This window comes from Prionailurus bengalensis, chromosome B3 (genome assembly GCF_016509475.1).
Source record: "Prionailurus bengalensis isolate Pbe53 chromosome B3, Fcat_Pben_1.1_paternal_pri, whole genome shotgun sequence".
NCBI lineage: Eukaryota > Metazoa > Chordata > Mammalia > Carnivora > Felidae > Prionailurus > Prionailurus bengalensis.
In genome coordinates, this window is record NC_057355.1 from 27,730,744 (window position 1) to 27,753,692 (window position 22,949).

The 22,949-nt window shown below is 36.9% G+C and overlaps 1 protein-coding gene across 1 annotated transcript in view; it reads right to left on the reverse strand.

The window, feature by feature from the left end:
• OCA2 (OCA2 melanosomal transmembrane protein) overlaps positions 1 to 22,949 on the reverse strand; it is a 504,528-nt gene that overhangs the window by 261,255 nt on the left and 220,324 nt on the right. The window lies entirely within an intron of this gene.

The window sequence follows — 22,949 nt, forward strand, 5'->3', positions numbered from 1 at the left end:
TAATTTTTCCCCTTTTTTCTCTAATAAAACCACTTTCAAAACCCAGACCAAAGCACACCTAGGACATAGCATTATTTATTTGATTGTTTTGTGTGTGTGTTTGTTTTTAATTTTTTAATTTTAATATTTTTTCAATTTTAATTTTTTTATTTTAACTTTTTCTACCTCGTTAATTCTTTTTCTCCCTTAAAATGATGAAAAGAAGGAATTCACCCCAAGAGAAAGATTAGGAAGAAATGACAGCCAGGGAAGTAACCAACACAGACACAAGCAAAATGTCTGAACCAGAATTTAGAATCACTATAATAAGAATAATAGCTGGAGTCTAAAATAGATTAGAATCGCTTTCTGTGGACATAAAAGAGGTAAAAACTAGTCAGGATGAAATAAAAAATGCTATAACTGAGCTGCAATCTCGAATGGGTGCCACGGTGGCAAGGATGGATGAAGCAGAACAGAGAGTCAGCGATATAGAAGACAAATATATGGAGAATAATGAAGCAGAAAAAAAGAGGGAGATTAAGACAAAAGAGCACGATTTAAGAATTAGAGAAATGAGTAACTCCTTAAAAAGGAACATTAGAATCATAGGGGTCCCAGAAGAGGTAGAGAGAGAAATAGGGGTAGAAGGGCTATGTGAGCAAATCATAGCAGAAAACTTTCCTAACCTGGGGAAAGATACAGACATCAAAATCCAGGAAGTACAGAGGAACCCCATTAGATTCAAAAAAAATTGACCATAACAAGGCACATCATACTCAAATTCACAAAATACTCAGGCAAGGAGAGAATCATAAAAGCAGCAAGGGAAAAAAAGTCCCTAACCTACAATGGAACACAAATCAGGTTTGCAACAGACCTATCCACAGAAACTTGGCAGGCCAGAAAGGAGTGGCAGGATATATTCAATGTGCTGAATCAGAAAAATATGCAGCCAAGAATTCTTTATCCAACAAGGCTGTCGTTCAAAATAGAAGGATATAAAAAGTTTCCCAGACAAACAAAAATCAAAGGATTTGGGGACCACTAAACCAACCCTACAAGAAATTTTAAGGGGGACTCTCTGAGGGAAGAAAGATGAAAAAACTACATACATACATACATACATACATACACACATACATAAATAAATACCAAAAGCAACAAAACTTAGAAAGGACCAGAGAACACCATTAGAAACTCCAACTGTACAAGCAACATAATGGCAATAAATTAGTATCTTCCAGTACTCACTCTAAACATCAATAGACTCAATGCTCCAATCAAAAGACATAAGGTAACAGAATGGATAATAAAACAAGATCCATCTATATGCTGTTTACAAGAGACCCACTTTAGACCTAGAGACACCTTCAGATTGAAAGTATGGGGATGGAGAACCATCTATCATGCTAATGGTAAACCAAAGAAAGCCGGAGTAGCCATACTTATATCAGAAAGACTAGACTTTAAAATAAAGACTGTATCAAGAGATGCAGAAGGGCATTATATCATAATCAAGGGGTCTATCCACCAAGAAGACCTAATAATTATAAACATTTATGTGCCAAATGTGGGAACACCCAATCAATTAATCACAAACAAAAAGAAACTCATTGATAGTAATACCATAATACTAGGAGACTTCAACACCCCACTCACAGGAATGGACAGATCATCTAATCAAAAAATCAACAAGGAAACAATGGCTTTCAATGACACACTGGACCAGATGGACTTAAGATATATTCAGAACATTTCATCCTAAAGCAGCAGAATATACATTCTTCTCCAGTGCACATGGAACATTCCCTAGAATAGACCACATACTGGGACACAAATCAGCCCTCAGCAAGTACAAAAAGATCGAAATCATACCATGCATATATGTTCAGACCACAACGCTATGAAACTTGAAACCAACCACAAGACAAAATTTGGAAAGGTAACAAATACTTGGAGACTGAAGAACATCCTACTAAAGAATAAATGGACCAACCAAGAAGTTAAACAGGAAACTACAAGATTATGGAAGCCAGTGAAAATGATATACCACAACCCAAAACTTCTGGGATACAGCAAAGGTGGTCATAAAAGGGAAGTATATAGCAATCCAGGCCTTCCTAAAGAAGGAAGAAAAATCTCAGGTACACAACCTAACCTTACACCTTAAAGAGCTGCTGGAAAAAGAAAAGCAAATAAAACCCCAAACCAGCAGAAGACATGAAATAATAAAGTTTAGAGCAGAAATTAATGCTATCAAAACCAAACAAACAAACAAACAAAAAACCAGTAGAACAGATCAATGAAACCAGAAGCTGGTTCTATGAAAGAATTAACAAAATTGATAAACCACTAGCCAGTTTTACCAAAAAGAAAAAGGAAAGGACCCAAATAAATAAAATCAAGAATGAAGGAAGAGAGATCACAACCAACACAGCAGAAATAAAAACAATAATAAGAAAATATTATGAACAACTATATGCCAATAAAATGGGCAATCTGGAAGAAATGGACAAATTCCTAGACATATACACACTACCAAAACTGAAACAGAAGAAAAAGAAAATTTCAACAGACCCATAACCAATAAAGGAATCGAATTAGTAATCAAAAATCTCCCAAAAAACAAGAGTCCAGGGCCAGATGGCTTTCCAGGGGAATTCTACCAAACATTTAAGGAAGAGTTAACACCTATTCTCCTGAAGTTGTTCCAAAAAATAGAAATGAAGCCAGCTTACCTTGATTCCAAAACCAGACAGAGACGCCACTAAAAAAGAGAACTACAGACCAATTTCCATGATGAACATGGATGCAAAAATCCTCTACAAGACATTAGCCAACCGGATCAAACAATACCTTAAAAAAATTATTCACCACGACCAAGTGGGATCTATACCTGGGATGCAGGGCTGGTTCAATATACACAAAACAATCAATGTGTTTCATCACATCTATAAAAGAAAGGACATGAACCACATGACCCTCTCAATAATTGCAGAGAAAGCATTTGAGAAACTACAGCATCCTTTCTTGATAAAAACCCTCAAGAAGGTAGGGATAGAAGGATCATACTCAAGATCATAAAAGCCATATATGAATGACCCAACGCTAATATCATCCTCAATGGGAAAAAACTGAGAGTTTCCCCCTAAGGTCAGGAACAAGACAGGGGTGTCTACTCTCGCCACTGTTATTCAACATGGTATTGGAAGTCTTAGCCTCTGCAATTAGAAAACACAAAGAAATAAAAGGCATTCAAATTGGCCAGGAGGAAGTCAAACTTTCACTCTTCACAGATGACATGATACTCTAAATGGAAAACCCAAAAGATTCCACCAAGATAGTGTGAGAACTGATTCATTAATTCAGCAAAGTTGCAGGATATAAAATCAATGCACAGAAATCGGTTGCATTCCTATACACCAACAATGAAGTGACATAAAGAGAAATCAAGGAATCGGTCCCATTTACAATTGCACCAAAAACCATAAAATACCTAGGAATAAATCTAACCAAAGGGGTGAAAAATCTATACACTGAAAACTACAGAAAACTCCTGAAGGAGATTGAAGAGGAAACAAAAAATGGGAAAATATTCCATGCTCCTGGATTGAGAACAAATACTGTTAAAATGTTGATACTACCCAAAGCAATCTGCATATTCAATGCAATCCTGATAAAATAACACCAGCATTCTTCACAGAGCTAGAACAAATAATCCTAAAATTTGTATGGAACCAGAAAAGACCTTGAATTTGAAAAATAAAACCAAAGCAGGGGGCATCAAAATCCCACACTTCAAGCTGTAATCATCAAGACAGTATGGTACTGGCACAAGAACAGACACTCAGATCAATGGAACAGAATAGGAAACCCAGTAATGGACCCACAAACATATGGCGAACTAATCTTTGACAAAGCAGGAAAAAATATCCCATAGAATAAAGACAGTCTCGTCTGCAAGTGGTGCTGGGAAAACTTGACAGCGACATGCAGAAGACTGAACCTGGACAATTTCTTACACCATCCACAAAAATAAACTCAAAATGGATGAAAGACCTAAATGTAAGACAGAAAGCCATCAAAATTCTTGAGGAGAAAACAGGCAAAATCTCTTTGATCTTGGCCGCAGCAACTTCTTACTCAACAAGTCTCTGGAGGCAAGGGAAACAAAAGCAAAATGAACTATTGGGACCTCATCAAAATAAAAAGCTTCTGCACAGAAAAGGAAACAATCAACAAAACTAAAAGACTACCAATGGAATTGGAAAATATATTTGTAAATGACATATAAGATAAAGGGTTAGTATCCAAAACCTATAAAGATCTTATCACACTCAACATCCAAAAAACAAAGAATCCAGTGAAGAAATGGGAAAAAGACATGAATAGACACTTCTCCAAAGAAAACATCCTGATGGCCAACCAACACATGAAAAATGCTTAACATCACTCATCATCAGGCAAATACAAATCAAAACCACAATGAGATACCACCTAACACCTGTCAGAATGGCTAACACTAATAACTCAGGAAACAATAGATGTTGGCGAGGATACAGAGAAAGAGGATCTCTTTTGCGCTGCTGGTGGGAATGCAAACTGGTGCAGCCACTCTGGAAAACAGTATGGAGTTTCCTCAAAAAATTAAAAATAGAACTACCCTATGACCCAGCAATTGCACTACTAGGTATTTTTCCAAGGGATACAGGTATGTTGTTTCGAGGGACACATGCACCCCCATGTTTATAGCAGCACTATCAACAATAGCCAAAGTATGGAAAGAGCCCAAATGTCCATTGATGGATGAATGGATAAAGAAAATGTAGCGTATTTATACAATGGAGTATTACTTGGCAATCAAAAAGAATGAAATCTTGCCATTTGCAACTATGTGGTTGGAACTAGAGGGTATTAGGCTAAGCAAAATTAGTCAGAGAAGGGGCGCCTGGGTGGCTCAGCCAGTTAAGCGTCCAACTTCAGCTCAGGTCATGATCTCACGGTTCGTGGGTTCAAGCACCACATCAGGCTCTGTGCTGACAGCTCGGAGCCTGAAGGCTGCTTCGGATTCTGTGTCTCCCTCTCTCTCTGCCCCTCCCCTGCTTGTACTCTGTTTCTCTTCTCTCTCTCAAAAATAAAAACATCAAAGAATTTTTTAAAAATTTAGTCCGAGAAAGACAAATATCATATGACTTCACTCATATGAGGACTTTAAGAGACAAAACAGATGAACATAAGGGAAGGAAAGCAAAAATAATATAAAATCAAGGAGGGGGACAAAACATAAGAGACTCTTATATATGGAGAACAAACAGAGGGTTACTGGAGGGGTTGTGGGAGAGGAGATGGGCTAAATGGGTAAGGGGCATTAAGGAATCCACTCCTGAAATCATTGTTGCACTATATGATAACTAACTTGAATGTAAATTTTAAAAAATAAATTAAAAATAATGAAACAAATAAGTAAATAAAATAAAAACCAACTTCCCCATAATCACAATGAAAACCAGCATCCTAGCAGCCACTGAAGAGAAAGAATAGGATTTGAGTTTCCCAAAAGCCACATCCCAGAGAACTGTCACTATTTGACCTGTCTAGAAGTTCCTTGAAAACTCCCACTCCTTTAAGGTAGGACCTGAAAGATCACTTTCAGGACTACATGACCTAGAAGCACACTCACTGGTTACAGTTTTTCTCCCCAGGGTTAGGTTAAACATAATCAGTGGCAACTATTTAACATATCAGCTGTTTGTGGCAGCAATAACAATTGGGGCTTTGAAGCTGACCAAAAAATCTTAAAAGAAAAGCTGGAGTATAAGATTCCCGTAAGAGATTTTGAAAAGCTCTCATATGTTCCTGGGAATCTAGCTGCATTCATAGGATTGTGTATGTGCCCAAGAAAGACATGAGAAGGACCTAATCTCTCACTTCTGGGTGGCCCTAAGGCCTCATAGAAGCAGGAAGTGAAGGCATTGGAAAAGTTTTAAATTGCATGTTGGAACATTGAAGGCATGCCCAAACACACAGAGCCTCTTGGCAAATGCAGGGGAATGATTGGTTTAAAGCATATAAGGAAGTCTCTATCCAATCATTACCTTCCTACTACCAGGCACAGACTTCAGTGGTCACACGTGACAAAAAATACAGACTTTACAGAAGTAGTTCAGGAAATTTACTAAATGAACAAACAGCAACAACAACAAATGCTGAGAAGGGAAAATCTGATATCCAGAGCTGCCATATTATGTTATTTGAAATGTCCACTTTTCAACAATTACAAAGGAAACAGAAAAGAAAGTTAACAACACATACAAAGAAACAAGATAATATGGCTTATACACAGGGGAAAAGAGGTAGTCAATAGAAACTGTCCTTGAGGGGTGCCTGGGTGGCTCAGTTGGTTAAGTATCCAACTTGGGTTCAGGTCATGATCTCATAGTTCGTGAGTTCAAGCACTGCATCAGGCTCTCTGCTGATAGCTCAGAACCTGGATCATGCTTCCGATAATGTGTCTCCCTCTCTCTCTGCCCCTCCCCTGTCTCTCTGCCCCTCAAGTTATGTCTCTCTTTCAAAAATAAACATTTAAAATTTTTTAATAAAAAAAGAAACTATCCTTGAGATGAAATACAAATCAAAACCACAATGAGATACCACCTCACACCTGTCAGAATGGCTAACACTAACAACTCAGGAAACAACAGACATTGGTGAGGATGTGAAGAAAGAGAAACCCTTTTGCACTGCTGGTGGAAATGCAAACTGGTGCAGCACCTCTGGAAAACAGTATGGAGGTTCCTCAAAAAAATTAAAAATAGAACTACCCTACAACCCAGCAATTGTACTGCTAGCTACTTATCCAAAGGATACAAAAAATGCTGATTCGAAGGGGCACATGCACCCCAATGTTTATAGCAGCACTATAGACAATAGTCAAAGTATGGAAAGAGCCCAAATGTCCATCGTCTGATGAATGGATAAAAAAGATGCGATACGCACACACACACACACACACACACACACACTAAAATATTACTCAGCGATCAAAAAGAATGAAATCTTGCCATTTGCAACAATGTGGATGAAACTAGAGTGTAGTATACTAAGCAAAATAAAAAATAAGTCAGTAAGATAAAGATAAATATTATATGATTTCACTCATATGTGGAATTTAGGAAACAAAAGAGATGAACACAGGGGAAGGGAAGCAAAAGTAAGATAAAAATAGTAAGGGAGACAAACCATAAGAGACTCTTAAATACAGAGAACAAATTGAGGGTTGGGGGTGGGGTGTTGGGTCAGGGGATGGACTAAATAGGTGATGAGCATTAAGAAGGGCACTTGATGGGATGAGCACTGGGTGTTATTCCTGAAGTCATTTTTACACTATATGTTAACTAACTTAGATTTAAATTAAGAAAGAAAGAAGGAAAGGAAGAAAGAAGGAAAGTGTCTTTGAGAGAGCCCAGACATTGGACTTACCTGACAAAGCCTTTAAATCAGTTATTTAAAATATATTCAGTGAACTAAAGTATGAGAACATCATCTCACCAAATAAATAATTTTTAAAAGAAAGAGATACACAAAGAAGAAATAATTAAAATTTTATATTTTAAAAGTAAAATAACTAAAATCTTTAAATGTATTACAGGGACTTAACAGCATATTTGAGCTGGAAGAAGAATGAACAAACTTCAAAATAGGTCATTTGAGATTATCTGGTCTCAGTAACAGAAAGAAAAAAAGAAAAAAGAAAAATGAAAAAATAAATAAATAGAGCCTCGGAAATCTGCAGGATACCATAAAGTGTACCAACATACACATAAAGGGGGTCCCCAAGGAGAAGAAAATGGGAAGGAAGCAAAAAGAGTATTTGAAAAATACAGGAGAGGGGCGCCTGGGTGGCGCAGTTGGTTAAGCGTCCGACTTTGGCCAGGTCATGATCTCGCAGTCCGTGGGTTCGAGCCCCGCGTCAGGCTCTGGGCTGATGGCTCAGAGCCTGGAGCCTGTTTCCGATTCTGTGTGTCTCTCTCTCTCTGCCCCTCCCCCGTTCATGCTCTGTCTCTCTCTGTCCCAAAAATAAATAAACGTTGAAAAAAAAATTAAAAAAAAAAAGAAAAATACAGGAGAAAAATGTCCCAAATGTAATGAAAACATCTAAAAAGTTCAACGAAATCGTATAGAATAAATTCGAAGAAATCCACACCTAGACCTATCAAAATCAAATAAAGCTGGAGTGGCTATTAGTACCACTAAAAACAGATTTTAACACAAAAAACCATTATAATGATTAAAAGGTCATTTTTTCCCAAGGAGACCTAACAATTATAAATATATATGCACCTAACAACAGAGGCACAAATACATGAAGTGAAACTGACAGAATTGAAAGGAACACTACACAATTCACCAAGAATAGTTTGAGAGTTTAGTACCCCCTTTTCAATAATGGATAAGCCAGAGAGAAGATCAACAAAGAAACAGAAGACTTGAACAACACTGTGAAACAACTAGACCTAATAGACATCTACAGAATGCTCCACTGAACAACAGAATACACATTTTTCTTAGATGATTATGGAAAACTCCTTAGAGTAGATCACATATTAGTCCATAAAACAAGTCTAAATAAATGTAAAAGGATTTTACATGTAAAATAATAAATGCAAAAGGAAATCATGCTAAGTATGGTCTCTGACCACAATTAAAATTCAATAACTAAAAAAAATTGGGGAAATAACACATATATGTGGAAATTGAACAAGACAATCTTTATTTTTTTATTGGAAAGGAATATGAGCAGTATTCAGGAAGCAAGCGACCTGGGGAGAAAGCGGACTCTTGTACAAACGCTAACTCAGATTTCTGCCTGGCCCAGAGATTTTTTTTTCTTTTTGTTTTTCTAACTTTTTATTATTACTTTTTAGAGAGAGAGGGAAATAACTGAGGAGATGCACAGAGGGGGGGAGAGAGAGAGAATCTTAAGCAGGCTCCACACCCAGTGCAGAGCCTGACACAGGGCTCAATCCCACGACCCTGGGATCATGACCTGAGCCAAAATCAAGAGTCAGATGCTCAACAAATTGAGCCACCTAGGCACCCATAAGTTTTTATTTTAATTCCAGTTAGTTAACATACAGTGTTATATTAGTTTCAGGTGTGCAATATAGTAATTCAACACTTCTATACATCATTCCATCACCCTGTGCTCATCACTACAAACTCACTCCTTAATCTCCATCACCCATTTAGCCCATCCCCACCCACTTCCCCTCCATTAACCATCAGTTTGTTCTATATAATTAAGAGTCTGTTCCTTGATTTACCCCTCTCTCTCTCTCTCTCTCTCTCTCTCCCTCCCATTTGTTTGTTTTCTTTCTTAAATTCAATTTATGAGTGAAATCATATAATTGTCTTTCTCTGACTTATTTCACTTAGCACTATACTCTCTACCTACAGCCAATGTTGTTGCAAAAGGCAAGATTTCATTCTGTTTTATGGCTGAATGATATACCATTGTATGTATCTGTGTGGGGGGAGGGAGCGTGGGTGTGCACGTGCGCATGTGTATCATATGCCACTTCTTTATACATTCATCAATCAATGGACACTGGGCTGCTTCCATATCCTGCCTACTGTATATAATGCTGCTTATAAACATGGAGGTGAATGTATCCCTATGAATTAGTGTTCTTGTATTCTTTGGGTAAATATTCAGTAGTTCAATTTCTGGATTATACGGTAGTTCTATTTTTAACTTCCTGAGGAAACTCCATACTGATTTCCAGAGTAGCTGTACCACTTTGCATTCCCACCAAGAGTGCAAGAAGGTTCCTTTTTCCCCATGTCCTCACCAACACCTGTTGTTTCTTGTGCTTTTTATTTTAGCCATTCTGACATGTGTGAGGTGACATATCATTGTGGTTTTGATTTGCATTTCCCTGATGATTAGTGATAATGAACATCTTTTCATGTGTCTGTTGGCCATCTGTATGTTTTCTTTGGATAAGTGCCTGTTCATGTCCTCTGCCCATTTTTTAACTGGATTATTTGTTTTTGGCATATTGAATTTTATAAGTTCTTCACATGCATTGGATACTAATCCTTTATGAAGTATGTCATTTGCAAATATCTTCTCCAATTCCATAGGTTGCTTTTTAGATTTGTTGATTGTTTCCTTTGATATGCAGAGGCTTTTTATTTTGAGATAACCTGAATACTTTACTATTCCTTTTGTTTCCCTTGCCTCAGGAGACATATCTAATAAGAAGTTGCTAAAACTAATGTCAAAGAAGTTACTGTCTGTGTTCTTTTCTAGGATTTTTATGGTTTCTGGTCTCACATTTAGGTCTTTAATCCATCGTGAATTTATTTTTGTGTATGGTGTAATAAAGTGGTACAGTTTCATTTTTTTGCATGTTGCTATCCAGTTTTCCCAACATCATTTGTTGAATAGATTGTCTTTCTCCCATTGGATATTCTTCTGTGCCTTCTCAAAGATTAATTAGCCATATAACTGTGGCTTTATTTCTAAGTTCTCTGCTATGTTCTATTGATCTATGCTCTATTTTTGTGCCAGTATCATAGTGTTTTAATCAGTACAGCTATACAATATAACTTTAAGTCTAGATCTGTGATATCTCCAGCTTTGCTTTTCTTTTTCAAGATTGCTTTGGCTATTGTAGGTCTTTTGTGATTCCTAACAAATTTTAGGATTCTTTGTTCTAGCTCTGTAAAAAATGCTGGTGGTATTTTGATATGGATTGCATTAAATCTATATATTTCTTTGGGTAGTATAGAAATTGTAACAACATTTGTTCTTCCAATCCATGTGCACAAAACATCTTTCTGTTCCTTTCATCAGTGTTTTATCCTTTTCAGAGTACAGGTCTTTCACCTCTTTGGTCAGGTTTATTCCTAGTTATCTTATTTTTGGTGCAATTGTAAATGGGATAATTTTCTTAATTTCTCTTTCTGTTGTTTAATTATTAGCATATGTAAATACAGTAGACTTCTGTATATTGATTTTGTATCCTGCAACTTTACTGAATTTGTCAGGTCTAGCATTTTTTGGTGGAGTCTTTTGGGTTTTCTATAAACAGTATGATGTCATCTGCACATAGTGAAAGTTTTACTTTTCCTTATTGATTTGCATACCTTTTATTTCTTTCTGTTGTCTGATTTCTGTAGTCAGGACTCGTAATACTATGTTGAGTAAAAGTGGTGAGAATAGACAACTTTTCTTGTTCCTGATCACAGAGAAGATCTCAGTTTTTCCCCATGAAGGACTATGCTAACTGTGGATGTTTCATATATGGCCTTTATTATGTTGAGGTATGTTCCTTCTAACCCTACTTTGTTGAGGGTTTTTATAATCAATGGATGTTGTACTTTGCCAAATGCCTTCTCTGTGTCTATTGAAATTATCATATGGTTCTTTTCCTTTCTCATATCGAGGTGATGTATCACAATGATTGATTTGCGAATATTCAACCACACTTGCAACTCGGGAATAAATTCCACTTGATCATGGTGAATGATTTTTTTAAATATATTATTAAATTTGATTTGCTAGAATTTTGCTTAGAGTTTTTTTGCATCTATGTTCATCAGGGATATTGGCATGTATTTCTCATTTTTAGTGGTGTCTTTATCTAGTTTTGGTACCAGGTTAATGCTGGCCTCATAGAAAGAATTTGAAATTTTTCCTTCCTTTTATATTTTTTGGAATAGTTTAAGAAGAATAAGTATTAACTTCTTTAAATGTGTGGTAGAACTCACATGTAAAACCATCTGGCCCTGGACTTTCATTTATTGGGAGTTTTTGATTACTGACTCAATTTCCTTGCTGGTTATTGGTCTGTTCAAATTTTCTATTTCTTCCTGTTTCAGCTGTGGTAGTTTATATGTTTTAGGAATTCATACATTTCTTTAAGGCTAATTTGTTTACATATTGCTTTTCATAATATTCTCTTATGATTGTATTTCTGTGGTGTTGATAGTTTTTCTCTCTCATTTGTGATCTTATTTATTTGAGTCCTTTCTATTTTTTTTCTTGGTAAGTCTGGCTAGAGGTTTATCATTTTATTTGATATTTTTGAAGAACCAGATCCTGGTTGTATTGATCTGTTCTATTGTCTTTTTACTTTCTATATCATTTATTTCTGCTCTAATCTAATTTCCTTCTATCTACTGAATTTAGGTTTTGTTTGTTCTTCTTCTGGCTCTCTTAGATGCAAGGTTAGATTGTTTGATATTTTTCTTACTTATTGGTGTATACCAGTATTGCTGTAAATTTCCCTCTTAGAACCACTTTTGCTGTATCCCAGAGGTTTTGGACTGTTCTGTTTTCATTTTCATTTGTTTCCATGTACTTTTTTTTCTTTGATTTACTGGTTCACTCATTAATTATTTAGTAGTATGGTATTTAACCTCCAGGTATTTGTGGTTTTTCCAGATAATTTTCTTGTGGTTGACTTCAAGTTTCATAGTGTTGTGGTCAGAAAAGATGCATGGTATTGTGAATTTGTTAAGGTTTGTTTCTTGGGCTAATATGTGATATATTCTGGAGAATGTTTCATGTGCACTTGAAAATAATATATACTCTACTTTTTTAGGATGGAATGTTCTGAAAATATCTGTTAAATCCATCTACTCCAGTGTGTCATTCAAAGCCATTGTTTTCAGGTTAATTTTCTGCTTGGATGATCTGTCCATTGATATAAGTAGGGTGTTAGGTCCTTACTATTATTGTATTACTATCAGTAAGTTCCTTTATATTTGTTATTAATTGTTTCTGTATATTTGGGTACTCCCAAGTTGGAGGCATAAATATTTAAAATTGTTATATCTTCTTCTTGGATTTTACCTTTTATTATTATATAGTGTCCTCCTTTGTCTCTGTTACAGCTTTTGTTTTAAAATCTACTCTGTCACGGGGTGCCTGGGTGGCACAGTCGGTTAAGTGTCTGACTTCAACCAGGTCACAATCTCGCGGTCCGTGAGTTCGAGCCCCACGTCAGGCTCTGGGCTGATGGCTCAGAGCCTGGAGCCTGTTTCCGATTCTGTGTCTCCCTCTCTCTCTCTGCCCCTCCCCCGTTCATGCTCTGTCTCTCTCTGTCCCAAAAATAAATAAATGTTAAAATCTACTCTGTCTGATATTAGTATTGCTACTCTGGCTTTCTTTTCACATCCATTTGCATGATAAATGTTTCTCTATCCTCTCACTTTCAAGCTGCGGGTGTCTTTGGGTCTAAAATGGTCTCTTGTAGGCAGCATATAGATGGATCTTGTTGGTCTTTTTCATCCATTTTGTCACCCTGTGTCTTTTGATTGGAACATTTAGTCCATTTACATTCAAAGTAATTATTGATAGATACATACTTAGTTCCATTTTATTACTTGTTTTGTGATTGTATCTGAAGAGTCTGTTTCTTTCTTGTCTTTCTTTTTTTCATGGTTTGCTGATTTTCTTTAGTGATATATTGGATTTCTTTCTCCTTATTCTTCCATATTTATTAGTGACTTTTGATTTGTGCTTACCATTAGGTTTGCATATAACATTTTCTGCAAATAACAATCTATATTATGTTGATGGTCATTTAAGTTTGAACCAAATCCTTTCCCCTCTCTTCACATTTTAGGTATATTTTATTATATTCTATATTCTTTTCTATAAGTTCCTTGACTTATTTTTTACAGAAATATTCATGTGTACTGCTTTTGTGTTTCCTACCTCAATACTATCTCTTATGGTCTCTCCTTTCCACACAAAGTGTCCCCTTTAAATATTTCTTGCAGAACTGGTTTAGTGGTCATGAACTCCTTTGGTTTTTTTTTGTCTCGGAAACTCCTTATCTTTCCTTCTATTCTGAATGATAGCCTTGCTGAAAAGAGTATTACTGGCTGTAAATTTTTCCCATTCAACGCTTTGAATATATCATGCCACTCCCTTCTGGCTTGCAATGTTTCTGTTGAAAAAATCTCCTGCTAGTGTTATCAGTTTTCATCTGTATGTTAATGACTTCTTTTGTCCTGCTGCTTTTAAGATTTTTTTCTTTGCCATTATATTTTGCCAATTTAATTACAATATGTCTTGGTGTGGATCTGCTTTTTTAAATTTTGTTGGGGGTTCTCTTTGCCTCCTGCATCTGGGTATCTGTTTCTTTACCCCAAATGGGGGGGGGGTTGTCAACTATTATTTCTTCAAATACATTTTCTGCCCCATTTTCTGTCTCCTCTTCTTCTGGGACTCCTATAATACAAATGTCATTACATTTGAGGGAGTCACTTAATTCTCCTTCTATTCTCCTTTTGCGTAATTCTTATCTCTCTCTTCTGTTCCACTGACTTCTTTCCATTACTGTAGTCTTCTTGGTCATTAAATCGTTCCTCTGCTTCTTCCAGCTGGCCATTCCATTCCATCAAGTGAGTTTCTCATTTTGTTTATTATGCCATTTCTCTCTGCTATGTTATTCCTTATCTCCGTGTTAAGGGTCTCACTGATGTCTTCCATTTTTTTCTCACACCCAAGGAGTATCTTTATTATAATTGCTTTAGGTTCTCTATCATGCATGTTACTTAGATCTGTGGCCATGGCCTTGTCCTGTTCTTTTATTTCAGATAAACTCTATATCCTCATTTTGTCTGCCTCTGGGTTAAGGTCAGCTGTGTCTCTTCTGCTCTTGAAAATAGTAACTTTATAAAGAAGACATCCTGGAGCCCCTGCAGCGTGGTGTTCCCTGTTCACCAGAACCTGGCACTTCAGGAAAGTATCCTATGCGTGTTGCTTACCTCCTGCTATTGTGTCTAGAGTCATTTTTCCTTTCAGTGCAGTCATCTGCACTGACTCTCTGACTGTTGTGGGCTGTGCTTGCTCTCTGTGGTGTTAGTGGGACCCAGGCAGGCCAGCTCTAAGGGGGCAGCAGTATTAGCAAAATTCTCACTAGTCCACTAGTCCTATGCTATATCCCTCAAAGCACTATGACAGCTAAGGTATGCATGACAGGGCTGCTGGAGACTGGCACAGCTGGACCTAGCATGTGAAGGTGGCTGGGGTATGTGGTTGGGCATAGTATGGTGGCTGGGCAGGGGCAGCCATGCACCTGGCTGCTGGGTGTACCACACATATGTGGCTGAGCACGGTGTGCTGTGGTTGCTGGGGGCACTCAGCTGGGTGCTACAGGCAAGGTAGCCTTGGCATAGCATGAAATGGTGGCTGGGAGTACATGCCTGAGTGTGATATGCAAGGTGGTCGGAGGCACACAGCTAGGTGCAGTGTAGGGACAGTGGTGGACTGCACAGTGCCCTGCAGCAGCTGTGCACTGAGCGTCTGATCAGAAAGTATGTGCAGCTTTAACAAAACTTGCTCTGACCCAGAGCCAAAGCTAGCAGGCCTGGAATGGGCCAGTCCTCAGGTGAACTTGGGCACATGGTACATGGCTAATGGGTTAGGTAGCAAGGGTCTATACAGCCCTGCCTTTCACAGGCAACTCTGTGCTTATGCTAGGGGGGTTGGGGAGGAAAATGGCACCTGCTAGTTCCCTCATTTTCAGAGAAGCCCCTAAACATGCTCCAAATTAGTAGGACAAGATCTGCCTCCTGTTTGCTCCCATCATTGTGTGAACTGCTATTTTTATGCTGCCTCTCCACACAAGTTGCAGTCTCTTTAAGGGCAGCAATCCAGCTATCACTCACCCAAGGCTCACTCAGTGCTGACTCAGCAGACTTTTAAAGCTCCAGGCTCCAAGTACCACTGGTTTTATAAATTCACAGAAATCAGCCTCTCTGGTTTTTAAACCAAATGTTATGGGGATTAATCTTCCCTGAGTGAACAACACACTCTTTAAACCAATGGGTCAAAGAAGAAATCAAAATGAAATTAGACAATACTTGAGATGAATGGAAACGGAAACACATAACAATAAATTTGGAATGCAGCAAAGTAGTACTAACAGGGAAATTTACAGTTGTAAACACCTTCATTCAAAAAAAGGAAAGATCTCAGGTGGATAATCTAATCTTTCATGGTAAGAACAAAAAAAAAAAAAAAAAGCAGCAAACTAAACCTAAAGCAAGCAGAGGAAAGGAAATAATAAAGATGAGAATGGATATAATGAAACAAATAACAGAAAAAATAATAGAAAAAAACAACCAAAGTTGATTCTCAAAAAAGAGCAATAAAATTGATAAACCTTTAGCTAAACTGACCAAGAAAAGTAGGGACATTACTACTGACTTTACTGAATTTAAAAAGATTATAACATATAGGTAAACCTCATTTTATTGCATTTTACTTGATTGAATTTCTTTGATACTGCATTTTTTACAAATTGAAGGTTTGTGGAAACCCTGCATCGAGCAAGACTATCAGCACCATTTTTCCAACAGTATTTTCTCACTTCAGGTCTCTGTGTCACACCTTGGTAATTCTCACAATATTTCAAGCTTTTACATTAATGTTTATTATATTTGTTATAGTAATCTGTGATCAATGATTGTGACCTGCTGAAAGCTCAAATGATGGTGGCATTTTTTAGTAATATTTTTAAATTAAAGTATGTATACTTTTTTTAGACATAATGCTATTGCACACTTAATAGACTACAGCGTAGTGTAAACATAATTTTCCATGCACTGGGAAACCAAAAAATGCATTTGACTTGCTTTATTATGATATTTGATTTATTGCAGTGATTTGGAACTGAACTTACAATATCTATAAGATATGCTTGTAATCCTTTGAAAAAAATCTTAATTAGATAACCTAAAACTGTCAAATTCCTAAAAAGACACAAACTACTGAAACTGACTGAAGAAATAAAAATCTGAATATATCTATTTGACTAAAGAGTTGAATTTTTCATTATAAGATAAAAAAAAATCCTAGGGATATAATACACAATATGAAGGCTATAGCTAACACTGCTGTATGATATACACAAAAATTGTTAGAAGACTAAATTCTAAGAGTTCTCATCACAAGGAGGAAATTTTTCTTCCTTTATTAAACTTTTCTTCTTTCTTTTGTTTTTATTGTATCTATAAGAGAAAATAAATATTATCTGAACCCACTGTGGTAATCTTTTCACAATACATGTAAGTCAAACCATCATGCTGTATGCCCTAAACTTATACAGCAATGTGTCAATTATTTCTCAATAAAACTGAGGGAAAAGGTTTTTAAAAAAAAAAAAAACAACAAAAGAAAGATTGTATTAGTAATTAAACCACTTCCTATATAGAAAAGACAACTCCTCATAACATATATAAAAATAATGGATCTTCCTAACTGGAAGAAATAAAATTATAAAACACTAAAAGAAAGCAGAGGTACATATCTTCATGACCTTGGATTAGGCAATGGTTTGTTAGATATAACCCTAAAAGCACAAGGAAAAAAAGAAACAAACAGATAAATTGGACTTCATCACAATAAAAACCTTTTGTGTTTCAAAGGACACCATCAAGAAAAGCAAAAAGAAAATCCACAGAATACAAGAAAATGTTTACTAATCACATATCTGATGAGAGACTAGTATCTGGACTATATGAAGAACTTTATAGTTCAACAAGACAAATAAGCCAGTTTAAAAAATAGGTAAAGTGTAGTGTATACCATTCTTAGGTATACATCCAAGAGAACTTAAAACATATGTCCACACAAAAACTCATATACAAATGTTCATAGGATCATTATTCATACAACCAAAAATTGGAAAAAACAAAATGTCCATCAGTCAATTAACAGATAAATTATGGTACAGCTTAGAAAATGGAATATTATTCAGCCATATATAAAATGTAATGAAGTATTAAAACATGCTGCCACATGGATGAATCTTTAAATCATTATGCTAAGACACAAAAGACCACATGTTGAATAATTCCATTTATACAAGATGTCCAGAATAGGCAAGTCCATACAGTCAGAAAGTAGGATTATCAGTTGCCAGGGATTGGAGGGAGGTGTAGGGTGCAATGTGAGGAGAAATGGTGACTGCTAATCGGTGTGAGGTTATCTGAGGGTAAGGAAAATGTCCTGGAATTTGATAGTGGCAGTGGTTGTACAACTTTGTGAATATATTAAAAAACACTGAATTATACACAAAGATGAAATTTATGGTAGTGATTTCCATATCTTAATTTAAAAAATCTAAGCCATTCTCTCTCTCTCCCTCTTCTTACCTCCTTCTTTTTCCTCCTCCTCTTCCTCTCTCTCTCTCTCTCTCTCTCTCATGATTTCATTTCTTCAGTGTAATGGAGAATGTAGTAATTTTACCCATGTTGAGATTAATAAGGAAAATAGGTGCTTTACTCTGATTTTTAAAAGCTAAGACTTATTTTTTCTATTTATCATCATTCCAAATTATCACATTGATAATTACTTTCATTTAAGATGAATACTTGATAAAAACTAGGAAGGATCTATCTAGGGACTTAAATGTTTTTATTATCAGGTTGACACAAAATGCATGTAACAATTTCCACTCATAGTGATGGATCAGGTTTCCTAAATTTCTCAGCCACTGGAGCTTTCCTCACTGTCTTCTCCATTTGTTTTCCCCCTTCTCCCACCTTACTGTGTCTGAGCCCAAACCATCCTTCCAACCCAGATGAGTGCCACAATTCACTTAGGTCTACTTTGAAGCCATAGGAAGAAAAAGCCTTTCTTTGAGGCAGCAGAGTCCTGAGAAGACCCTCAAAACTAGATTATCTCAGCCCTCACTGACAAGGTAACCATGTGACTTACTTAAAGCTTCAATTCCTCATATGTCACTCACAGGCATCACAGCATGATGCCATGAAACACTCAAATCTTTTGACTAACCCCAAGACCCAGATATACTGTCCCCTCAACAGGGGACACTAAACTAATACACTGGTATCCTTGTTATAATGTAAAATTTCACATTACCAGTCTAAGTTTATGGTTTGATAACATGTCGGCTAGTAGACAACCTGGTCAAATCCTCTCAGCCATAAAAAGAACAGATCCATCCTATGGGCTCCTGAGTTTCTGAGCTCACTTAGAACAATGACATTTCTTAACCACCTGCTCAACATGAAGGTGCTGCTGAACTATTTCTTGCGACGCAATCATCCAGTTGCCAGGCATATACTATGGGTCACTGCGGGGCAACTGTTACCACTTTTGATTGGAATTTCTACAAGGGTCACTTTCTTCCTTGTATTTGCTCAACTTGTTCCATCTGGATGAAATTTTTAATCTCATCCCCAACCTTTGGGATCATACTCTTTTGTCAAAGTCCGTGGCAAATGCTGCCTCCTCCAAGAGGCATTTCCCCTGCCTTTTCAATTGGATGTGATCTCTTCCACCTCTTCCTCTTCTTCCTCCTGTTCCTCCTCTTCCTCCTCTTTTTCTTCCATTTCCTTACCCCCTCCTACTTCTATCTCTCTTTCATTTTGACATTGATAGCAGTTCATCTGTACCTTGATTATGGAAGTGATCATATTTGGCTTTATAACTTTGTAAACTTGCCTGCCTTTGCATCAGACTATAAGAGCTCTAAAGATCTGTGTCTAAATTAGCTGTGGAGTCCTCATTCCACCTCATGTAAATCAGTATAGACCCATCTCCCCTCCAGAATGAGAGACCAATGAGAGCAGTGACTTAGTATTTATGTTCACCACCTTATACCCAGCCCCTAAACCACTACCTGCATTTGTTGTACAAATGCCATAATGCATGACTTAATTAATACATGAATGATATAATTGAAATGAATTACTTCCTAGAAATCAGAGTACCTGGGAAACATATTAGGAAGTTTTGGAGATGTCTGTCCAGTTCACAATGACTCCATCCTTCCTCTAAGCACTATACCTCCAGCCACTCCAGTATAAAACATGTGGCCCCTGTCCTCTTGGTCATAATCTCTAGGTTAGAAAAGGAAGCTAAGCGAACCTGGACCAATCAAACTCTTCATCAGGGAATCTGGAAATCAAAATAGCCTTTTCTCTCTGTGTTTCTGTAAGTGAGATTCTATAAATCAGATCATCTCTATTCTGCTGTGAACAGAAAAAAGATAAGAAAATGTTGTATGGAGAAGCATGAGGCTGTGAGTAGAGAATGAAGGGAGTGTGGAAAACAGGAACATACCCTTTGTCAGGATGTCTTTCTTTTTCCTGAGTCTGCCCCCTGCCCAGGACCCATCATCCCCTGCAGTCTGCCAGTGAACTCAGTATGATTCTAATAATCCTTTATTTTGCTTAAGACTGAACAAGTAAGTTGCTTTATTGGTAGCTAAAAATACTTAAACAAAGACAATAAAATTGCTCAACAATAGGACACCAAGGGTCAGTGAGAACACTGGCAATTTCAAAATCATAATCAGGGAAATAATTATAGAAAAATTTCCAGAACTGAAACCTAATCAAACATATTGTGAGAGAGCTTAGGGAGACATCCTGAACTAATCATCAAAGGAGACCTAGAAAACTGCTAATGAAGTTATAAATTTTAAGTCCAAAGACAACATTTTGAAGCTGGCTCACTGACTCTTATAGTTTCCTCATCAATTACCACAATTATGAAGTCCTAAAGTTCAGAAGAGCAAAAATTTTTATTGTAAGTTTTATGCCAAAATTTAATAAAATCTGAGTTGAACTGAAATGAGGCAATTTGTGGTCTTAATTTATCCCACCTTGTATAAATATTCATGTTTCACTCCAGAAATACCAATTCTTAGATGACAAGGTACTGGCCCCGAATCTCTTGGGGGTGTTACATTATATATAATTCAGTATGTGCACTGAATTATATTTGTAACATACAAAGATATCAGAATTTTGAAACATATCTTGTACCAAGAATTTCCTGTAGGGACTGTAGACCTGTGTGTAACAAATGAGCAGACTAGAGTTAATTCTAGCATATGTTTTGAGATAAAGATCCTTGCACTTAGGGGAACTATCTATTTGCCAGATGCACATAAAAGGACAGGTACCTTTTCTTTCTTCATTATTGTAGCACTTCTTGCACCCTTGGGATACTCAAAGCTCTCCTGTCTCTCACTTGAAGCCTGTGGCAGTAGCCAGCTCTATGTGGATGTGCCCTCATACAGATGCACCCTGATTTAGTCTGTTTTGAACCCATGCACCTACTTCTCAACTGTCGCTTTTCTGTTGCTTGACCTTTGTGCATGTACCAGCTGTAAACATTTGCAAGATGGCATTCAATGGGGAGGAACCTGGACCAATGGGTTATGGGACCCAATAGGTAAATGCCCCCACTCTCCCACACAACCCCACAGACAGATCTGAGACATATTTCATACTTTTCCTCAGACAATCCTGAGATACAGCAACCAGTGGCCCACATTGGTAGACAGATGATGATGCAGCCTTGTTTGGGCTCACTCTCTTCACAACTCTGCTTCCATGTTTCCACAGTGTAGTGTTTTTCACATTTGCCTGACATTACTCTGTTTCCCTATCCTTCACTTCTCTTCCCAGGAATCATACTCCCCAGTGAAAATCTCACACACAAACCTTTTCTCCAGGCTTTGCTCTTTACAGAATCCAAGTTAAGTCAGCCACATTTAAATTCTTAAAATAATTAAGTTGGAATCTATACTAATCAATAAGAAGTTTGTTCATACATTATGTAATCCTATATCTTATATCCATTAATGTGTCAGGCATTTATACAAGGCACTGAGGAGAGAAAAATTTAGCAGACATGGACCACGCCCTTGGGTCTAGCTTGGGCAAAGAGGATAACCTGGGGCCGGAGACACAAACAAATGATTAGAATAACATGTGAGTTGTAGATCTAAGGCTTCTACAAGGCATTGTGGAACTCCAGGGGACGGAGTATAACCATGTCAAACACTAGAGGATGTGGAAAAGTTGGAAATCCCATGTACTGCTGTGAGAGCACAAAGTGCTATAGCCAATCTAGAAAATGGTGCAGCAGTTTCTTTTAAAGCTGAATATACACTCACAATATGACCCAGCAGTCCCACACTTAGGTAATTTACCCAAGAGAAGTGAAAACTTAAGTGGACACAAGGTCATGTACATAAATATTTGGAGTAGTCTACTCACAATCACCACAATCACCAAAAACTGGAAATAATCCAAATGTCCTTCAATGGGTGAATGGATAAACAAACTATATCCATACCATGGAAGACTAGTCAGCAACAAAAAGAATGAACTACTGTACACACAGCAACTTGGATCAATTTGAAAGGCTTTATGCTGTGTGAGAGAAGCAAATCTCAAAGGTTGCATATACTCTGACTACATATGTATGACATTCTCCAAAAGACAAAACTATAGTGATAGGAAACAGATCAGGAGTTGCTGGGATTAAGACAGGTGGTGACTACAAAAGGGTAACTTTGAAGTATTTTTGGGTGATGAAACTGTTCTGTATTCCAATTGTAGTGGTGGTTACATAAATATGCATCTTTGTTAAAATTCATAAAACTTCGTATCAAAAGGAAAAATCAGTCTTTCTTTGTGATAACTTAAAAAATAAAATGAGGCGCACGTGGATGGCTCAGTTGCTTAAGCATCCAACTTGATTTCAGCTTAGCTCATGGTCTCAATGGTTCCATGAGATCAAGCCCCGCATTGGGCTATGTGCTGACAGAACCAGCTTGGGATTCTCTCTCCACCTCTCTCTCTCTCTCTCTCTGTGCCCCCCCTTCTGTCTCTCTTTCTATCTCAAAATAATTAAATAAAAACTTTTTAAAAATTAAAATTAAAATAAAAAAATAAAATGAGAGTCAATGTTGTGTTTAGGATATGATGTTTAAATGAAGGAATATGTTATATGATGCTGTTTTATTACATGGCATGATCTGATATATGATACCACACTTTAATTATGTGATGTCACATTGTACACAGTGATATATGACACCACTTTATCAAATGACATCACACTGTTTTATATGATGTTGTTTTTCATGATGCACATTGTGTGATATGACATC